This window comes from Enhydra lutris, unplaced genomic scaffold, assembly GCF_002288905.1.
Source record: "Enhydra lutris kenyoni isolate GAN:26980312 unplaced genomic scaffold, ASM228890v2 scaffoldscaffold3, whole genome shotgun sequence".
Lineage (NCBI taxonomy): Eukaryota > Metazoa > Chordata > Mammalia > Carnivora > Mustelidae > Enhydra > Enhydra lutris.
The window spans coordinates 61,064,011-61,073,420 of record NW_019154087.1 but is presented as its reverse complement, the minus strand read 5'-3'; positions in this window follow the sequence as shown (position 1 = coordinate 61,073,420).

Sequence of the window (9,410 nt, the reverse complement as noted above, 5' to 3'; positions counted from 1 at the left end):
GTTTCATGGGGCAAAGCTGTCCTCCCTACACCAGAACAACAAGGTAGTTTACAAATAGGGCATCTGTATTTAAAACAGGATATACTCATTTTCTTTTTTTTTTTTAAAGATTTTATTTATTTATTTGACAGAGAGAGATCACAAGTAGACAAAGAGGCAGGCGGAGAGGGAGAGAGGGAAGCAGGCTCCCTACTGAGCAAAGAGCCTGATGCGGGACTCGATCCCAGGACCCTGAGATCATGACCTGAGCCGAAGGCAGCGGCTTAACCCACTGAGCCACCCAGGCGCCCCAGGATATACTCATTTTCTACACTTACTTTAAAAAACAGACTTTCCTTTATAAGTAACTACTATAAAATAGGAGGCAGTGGACTCAGCACAGGGAAAATTCAAAGACTCAATCGATGCATGGCCTTACTTTTTTCCTCTCAAGGCTCTTTTGAGGATGATGCTTGAGAATAAATATACCAGTATCTGGTCACAGGGTGGGTAGCAGAACCAGTTCCCCTGGCTCCCTTCAGCTTAAGGTATGTTACCACATATGGTGGTGGTAATTGTTCCCACTCACATCCACACAAGCCACTTGTTTGCATCCTAAGATGATGTAATGGCTAAGGCCTGTCATTCTTTGTGTGGATTACTTATTCAACATGACCTTGAAGGGCTAATACAGACTTAAAACCAATCTATTTGGGGTGTAGCTCTTTACCAATCCAGCGATAGAGGAAGGCTCATTCTATGGTAATTATTGTGGTTTACAGGATGTCTCAACTGTATTGTACAGAATTTATAACCCCAGTATTATAAGGTAGGAAGTAAGTAATGGGTGATGAAGACAACATTCCAGGCTCTGTTTATTTGCTGCTTATTAAGATGAAAGGGCACTATGTGGTTAGTATTTCCTCCAACTAGAATGGAAACAAATGAGGGGCCTTTCGATATCCAAAGCACTGTGTTACTTTGGTTAGGACAATGACGATCTAAACCCTAAAGGTCACAGAGCCAAGGTAAGAGGTCACACTGCCAAGAAGCAAAAGAGAAGACATTAAAAAGATTGATCAATGAGAACACTCTGATGCGGTTTCATTTTTCTCCTGGATGTATAGAAGAGATAAAGTGAAATCTGAGTAAACAGAATCTCCTGGTACCTATGGGAGAGGATACAACATGCTCTATAACATCAAAGAGACACAAATTGTATTGCAATTTGTGAGCAGTCAGGGGAAAGAAACTTGTTTTGGTTCTGCCAAGATTACAGAGCACATGAGAAGTGAGAAAAAGACTAAGAATTAGCAGTGAACACCTAAGGGAAAAAAACCTTCTGAAGGATTTCTTCTTTATAGATAATTAATTTGGGGATCACTCTCATTTTGGCTTCTTCCACAGTTTGGCTATTGTGGACATTGCTGCTATGAACACTGGGGTGAAGGTGCCCCTTCTTTTCACTAAATCTGCATCTTTGGGGTAAATACCCAGTAGTACAATTGCTGGGTCATAGGGTAGCCCTATTTTTAACATCTTGAGAAACCTCCATACTGTTTTACAGAATGGCTGCACCAGCTTGCATTCCCACCAACAGTGTAAGAGGGTTTCCCTTTCTCCACAACCTTGCCAACATCTGTTGTTTCCTGTGTCAGGAACAGAAATTTTAACTGAAAGAGACAACTGAACCTCCAATATTATAGCACTTTATATAAAACAGAAAAAGCCTAATTGTCTGCATCCATAAGGAGGATCAAGAGCCCACAGACTCCTTCCTGGGGGGACCTCATCTCTCACCTCTGCTCCACTTCCTTCACTTGCTCCTTCCTATCTCACTTGGACCTGGATCCTGCTTTTCTTGTTCAATTATTTACATTCTCAAAATTGTTAAGTTGTGGAAAGAAAACAGTGTCAGAGTTTATGTGGCAGACTTCAGGCCCCAACCTAGCCTCAGCTTTCTGTTTTGTCTAGAAAACATGTAACTCAGCCTACGGTGATCAACAAAACCTAAAGAAAGATCATCCATTCCCTTTGTTGCTCTCTTCACTCTGCAGGGTTACTTAAAATTTTTGCTTTCACTGATCTGTGCATTTTTGTTAGCCATTTACCCAGACTAAGAATATAGAGGCTGTCCTCCCAGCTCAATGTGTCAAAAAACCAGTCATCTTCTCTTTCAGGCACCACTACCCCCTGCCCTCTTCAACTAGCACAATCAGGTGAAAGGCTGTGATTCAGAGCTCTCCTTCACCACACACACTACAGGGCTGAGCCTAGGCCTCTGTGGACAGCCTTCCTGTGCCCCACTGGGCAGCCATGTGACCTTGTAAGAGCTACGGAACTCCTCTAGACCTCAGTGGCCCCATAAATCCAATGAGTGATAATAATAGTCCCCCTCTCACAGAAGCATTGTGAGCAAGAGATTAAAGAAGCCATGTGAGCTGCTTAGCTCAATACTTGGCATTGTGCATGCTCAGTAAATGACTGCTGCTCTCATTAGTCCCGAAGGGCCTTTCTCTAAAGTTTCTGCTTATAAGAGGCCTGGGAGTTGTGGTGCTCAGATTTTAATATGTGCTCAATAATAACTGACACCTTCTAGAAAGAGTTAGAGTATGAGCTTGTTTCCAGTGCAGTGACACTTTCTACTGTGGGCTCTTGCTGGGACCCCACAGAGATTTGTTCCCAAGGGCCAGCCTCACAGATAGATGAATGTCATTAGTTCTATCAAAATCACCCAACCCTGTGAAAATCGGTCATCCACCTATTTTGACCCCTGAAATCCATATATGAGGGCAAAGTCCTTCATCCCTTAATTGGAGATCATGCTTAACTTCAAAAGTTCCCATTATATACATGCCTTAGCACTCTGAACACAGATGATCCTTTCTTTCCTCCTAAAAGTAGTCTCAGGACCATCATAGCAAATTAAGAGGTTGAAGCCCAAGCCCAAGGGCAGGAGTGGGGATGGGGGGTTATAAATTATATGTTGCCATTCCAATCTATCTGAATACTCAGACAAAGAGTGTCTCTCTTTCCTCTTGCCCCTTCTAAGTGTAAGTATGGTGGCAAAAGGTCCTTCTCTTCCCCTTGTCATGGTTAATTCCATATGAACATAAACATGAACACAGAGAATCAGCTGTGTCTGGTCTTATGAGAACACTCTCAGAAGAGAGACTGACAACTCCATGCAGATGGTGCAAGGAGGAAAATATTGTTCTGGTAAAAGACTAAAGATATTCCCCAGGCCAACCCTGAAGGTCTCAGTTAATGAACCATTATTGATCTAAGCAGAGACTAAATGCAGAAAAAGCATGGTTGACGGGATGGAGTGAGCAGGTCGAGGCAGGCAAGGCAGGGTGGGGTCACCAGGGACAGAGAAAACAAGGACAAAAGGAAATGGGAGGGAGAGACTGTGGAGACCTAGGGAACTCTGACCTTTAGACTGTCACATAATCCCAATCCATGTAAGGATGCAAGATTTACATGTATCTCAAGCTCTCTTCTGTGAAACTTTTAACAGGATGCCTTGGTAAAGTCTGAAAAGGCTCCTCAAAAAAGTAGCTCAACTACAGAATCTTCATTTCCCCACAAAAGCCAAAAGAGTTGGAGACTAGGGATGAACAGTTTAAAGAGTTTTAGGAACCAGGGGGACCTCAGTGTCTCAGCTGGTTAAAGTGTCTGACTCTTGATTTGGCTCTGGCATTGGGCTCCCTGCTGGGCATGGAGCCTGCTTAAGATTCTTTCTTTCCCTCTCCCTCCCCCCGTCCCTTCCCGCTCTTTCCCTCACTCTCTCAAAAAAAAAAAAAAAAAGAGTTTTAGGAACCAGGACAATTGAAGGAGATATTAGGTATTTTTCATAATAGCTTTTAATGAGGGTTTCTTTCACCTAGTAGTATGACACTAGACACCACCAGGACAGGGACAGTGAGGCTTACATTTTTTGAGAAGATATTATTTCTGTCATATACACAGTGTAGTTCCTTGTATCAACTTTGTGTGTGTGTGTGTTTTGTTTTGTGTGTGTGTGGTTTTTTGTTTTGTTTTTCTGTGAAGGAATGGACCCAGCATAGATAAAGGAATGTCCAGTGTTAAATGACAGGAAAAGGCAATAATTGTGGAGCATTCATAGGTACAGTGCAAATTTAATTACCAGACCCCAGAAGAGTATAGTCTCTAATTGGAGCTACTTCCTTTTTTTCCTTTACTGCTGTCCCCTTGCCCTGTCCTTCACTGATTTTTTTCCCATAGTAAAGATCACAAGAAACAGCTGCTCTGTTAGAAACCCTCTATCCTACTAATTAGATCTACTTTGCTACTGGTTAAGAATAACACTTGGGATATCAAGGCTTAGCTTTTAAGAAAAAGTACATTTAAATTCATTGTCTCTTTGGATTTTAATAATATTCATTGAGATAACTTTTATTTGATAAACCATATTGGGAATCACTGATAGAGTATATATTTGTAGGATACTTCCCTAAATTTCTTCTAAAGGAATTTTTTTTTTCAGAGGAACATTGTCACATTTCTACAACCCCTCATCTACAATTCTAAAACCCAAAAAGCTCTGAAAATGGAAAGTGTTTCATAACACAGTTGGCAACAAAAGCTGATCTGGCCTGAACTCATTTGAAGTCAAACCCTGACCCGAACCATAAGCCTGGTTACAGTTTCCATTTATCCTACAATGTATTGTAAATGTAAACACACTTTTCTGCAGAACTGTTAATGGGTTTTATTACACAGTGCTGCCCTAGACCCCATTTTACATGCTATATGGTACATTACTATTCTAAAATCTGAAAAAGGGGCACCTGGGTGGCTCAGACAGTTAAGCCTCTGTCTTTGGCTCAGGTCATGGTCTCAGAGTCCTGGGACTGAGCCCCGCATCAGGCTCTCTGCTCAGCGGGGAACCTGCTTCCCCCTCTCTCTCTGCCTGCTGCTCTGCCTACTTGTGATCTATCTCTCTCTGTCAAATAAATAAATAAAATCTTTTTGAAAAAATCTGAAAAAATCTGAATTCTGATATACATCTGGCCTAATAAGCTTTAGATTAGAATTCATGTTCCATAAGCATTTGTTAAATAAATAAACAAATGAACTAAGGACTTCATGAGTACATGTTTTACTATCTAACCCCAGGCTAGCTTTTGAGCAACGGCTCTGATTCCCTTTGTCATCTCAGACATTCACCTCAAAGAGAGAGGAGCTCTGAGTCTTTGGCATTGCCAACAGCTTCCAGGTGTCCTCTTGTCATATACAGTGATAAATGGAAGTTGAGCACTGGGCATCCACTGGATCATTATACTACATCATCCATTTAACTACTCACTCCTCCGTTCATCCACCAAATATTTATTAAGTGTTACCACCAGGCTCTATGTTAGTATAAGAAATACAAAAATGAATGAGACATACTCTCTACACTCTAAAAACTCCTATTTATATATAGAGAACAGACTGGTGGTTGCCAGATGTGGACATGGGAGGCCAAAATGGGTGAAGGGAACCAAAGGTACAAACTTCCAGCTATAAAATAATTAAGTCATGGGATGTAATGAGCGGCATGGTGACAGTTAATAATACTGTTTCCATATTTGAAAGTTGCTAAGAAAGCAGATCTTTAAAAAGTTCTCTTAATAAGAAAAAAAATTTTGTAACATGTATGATGATAAATATTAAGTAGACTTTCTGTGAACATTTCACAATATATATGAATATTGACTAATCTAAAGAATTATATGTTACATGTCAATTGGGCTTCAATAAAAAATAAATTTTTAGAGTGAAACTAAAAATCAGGAAAAAATGAAAATAAAAACCTTGTTTGTAATATCAATATTATGAAGCAGTATATTAGAAATAAAAAATTATCTTCTCCTGTATAAAATAGTCACTCATGCATTCTAACACACATTTATTAAATTCTACACTATGTCAGTCATTAAGGATACAAAAGTGAACAGACCTTGCTAAGGAGGCACTAACTCTAGTGGAATAGGAAAATGTATCCTATTGCAGAAATGCTAACATAGTAAAGAGAAAATTCCTATCTCTGGTGAAGAAAGTCAAAAAGCTTTCCCAAAGGTGGTGATGTCTGAGCCAGAGTGGTTGCTTATTTAGGGAGATGCATGGAGAAATAGTATTCTAGGAGAAGTCACAGCATGGGCAAAGGCATGGAAGCTGGAACTAGTTTGGTATGTAGAGCTAGAATCTACTTGGAATGGCTGTAGTTCAAGATGCACATGGGAATAGAACATAATGAAAGTTGAGAAGAGCCAGATCATGAAAGGACTATGTGCCAAGCTAAGGAGTGTATACCTTTTCCACTAGACAATGAGAAACACTTGAAGTATTTTTCTTTTCTTTCCTTCTTTTTTTTTTTTTTTAAAGTAGGCTCCTTGCCCAGCTTGAACTCAGGACCCTGTGATCAAGACCTGAGCTGAGATCAAGAGTCTGATGTTTAACCGACTGAGCCATCCATGTGCCCCTTGAAAGATTTTAAAGCAGCCGAGGGACATGATCAGACTCATACATGAGGAGGAGTCCTTGGATGGGGAATAGTTTGGAGGAGAACAAAGATAGTGTTTCCAGCAAGATGCCCTTAGAATATGCAAATGAGGAATATTGGTGTCTTGCACAGCCGGCCCTAAGTGAAAGTTATGAGACCCTAGAGGAACTCATGAAGAAAGAAGAGGATTTTCACCATTCCTTTGCCACCCTACTTTCCTTTCCTATGTCTCACTTCCCCATGGAGGTCCCCAGTGACTCTGTGATATTCAAACTGGCCAAGCTTCTTCTTCTCCTTCAAAAAAAAAAAAGATGGTGCTACATTTCTCTTGAAATGAAGGACAGTGTAATAACAAATACTTTTCCCTTAAAATATTTTTTGCAGCAAGGGAAGGAGTCGGTAATTTACACAACAAAACATCATTTTCTCCTTCCTTTTTCCTGAGTACCTCTTATACATTTTACATCCTCTGAAAGGTCAGAGGCATCCCAAGAACAAAGTAGTAACAACGAACTATTCACATGCAGCCCCTGGGGTCCGAATGGTGTGTCATAGATTTTTTGTGAATTCTGGCTTAGTTAATAAAATCTAAATAAGGACAATAAAGAAACGATTCAAACAACTGCCTGTCAGTTCTTTTATATATGTATAGAAAAAAATGAGTGCCTAGTAATTCTTGGATAGAGCTCAGAACCACCAAGGGGAAGGAAATACATATTTGTGTCTTTTGATAGGAGAGTATATAACAAGGATTAATCTTATCTCTTGATCTGAAAACACTCTCTTTAGCCTGTTATTAGCTTCAGAAGGATGGGATGTGAGTGAAAGGGACTTTCACATCACTTAGTGTGGTTATAGTCACATGGACATCTTAATTAACAAGGTAAAGATAGTGATATGGTTTGATCTGAAATGTTTTTCTGAATTGTCTCCTTCATCTGTGCACCATTTGGTTCTATTAAAATTATGTTAGAATGTTGCCTTCTTTGGAGGCCTCTTTTAAAATTTAGATACCTAGGTTTAGATACATGAAGCTTCAATTTAGATACATGAAGCTTCATCCCAAGTGGTTAAGTGGCTTAGAGTTACACAGCTAGCTTAGAAAAGACCAGAATCTAAGCTTTGATTTCTGAGTTGCTATTTATCCACAAATTTCCTATTGCCTGACTATAACCTCATGAAGAAGCCTGACTAGGAAGATGCTTCAAGATCGAAGTTACACAAAATTGCTCAAATAAGAAAATATTTATTGAATATAAATAAGTGAATGCTAAGCACTACCTGACACCCTCACTCTATGGGCCTTAAAACACAATTACAAATTGTCAGTGGCATGAATATAATTCTTCATCTGAGCTGTAGTTGGAAATCGCTCCATGAATAACCTAGGAAGCTCATGCAATTCACCAAGCCTCAGTCTCCTTATTTGCAAAAACAAAACAAAAAAGGATGGAATAATCTCTTCCCTATCAATTGCAATTTTTCAGGAGGACCAGGTGCTGGTCCACCAATTCTGGCCCATGGGTCAAATCTAGCTTACCACCTGATTTTGTAAATAAAGTTTTATTGAAACACAGCCACATCCCTTTATTTATGTATTGTCTTTGACTGCTTTCATGGAAAGTTAAGACCATATGTTCTACAAAGCATGAAACATTGACTATCTGATGCTATAAAGAAAAAGTTTGCCAACCTCTGGTTTAGATTGTTATCTATGAGCAAAAATTTGCAATATAGCATATATATTTTATATTTGGTACAGAAATAAACCCAGGGGCAGAGGATTCATCCTACTAGTAGATGGGACACCTACAGCACCAAGCTTGGATTAACCTAGCTGTGTGGTAAGCACTCAGGAATACAGTAGGGCGAGCACCCTCTGGTTGATGAGTCTCTTATACCACTTACACCAGTTGAGTCTCCAGAGCAGCTAGAAGGTACCAAGAATGCATCAAATATAAATAAGTTAAAACTTAAAAATAAACTCGGAGATGGTAAGACATTATAGAAAATGACAAGATCTTTCCCCCAATAGGCTGTATATCCTATGGGAATTAAGGGATCAAAAAAAGGCAAATATTTTACACTGTGAACATGCAGCTACATTTTCACTGAAAAGTCCTCCATATGCATCTATAAATGGATAGATCAAATACGTCTATGCAATTTTAAAAACTGAGATATAATAAAGTACACAACTTTTAAGGACATGCTTTAATCAATTCTTATCTATGTATGTAACTGAGTAACAAATACTTGATCAAGGTACTGAACATTTTCAACACCCCAGAAGTCTCCTCCGAGTTCTTATTCAGTTAATAACCCCCTAAAGAAACCAGGTATTCTGGTGTCTATCATCGTAAATCAGTTATGCCCAGCTTTTGAACATCCTATCAATAGAATCAGACAGTATATACTTGTTTGCGCCTGGCTTCCTTTGCTGTGAACAAACGTCATGAGTTCAGGATCGGTCATTTCCTCTCTTCGTTGTGAAGTCCATCAAAACAACACAAAAGGGGCACCTGGGTGGCTCAGAAGGTTAAGTGTCTGCCTTCGGCTCAGGACATTATCCCAGGATCCTGGGATCAAGCCCCGCATTGGGCCCACAGCTCAGTGGGAAGCCTGCTTCTCCCTTTCCCACTCACCCTGCTTGTGTTCTCTCTCTCACTGTGTCTCTCTTTGTCAAATAAATGAATAAAATCTTTTAAAAAAGAAAAACACAAGAAAAGAACAGAAATTAGGGCAGCTGATCCACACTGCCTACCTAGATCTGGCATGTTAGCTAAAGGTAGAATCTCAGGGGCACCGGGGTGGCTCAGTGGGTTAAAGCCTCTGCCTTGGCTCAGGTCATGATCCCAGGGTCCTGGAATTGAGCCCTGCATCGGGCTCTCTGCTCAGTGGGGAGCCTGCTTCCCCCTCT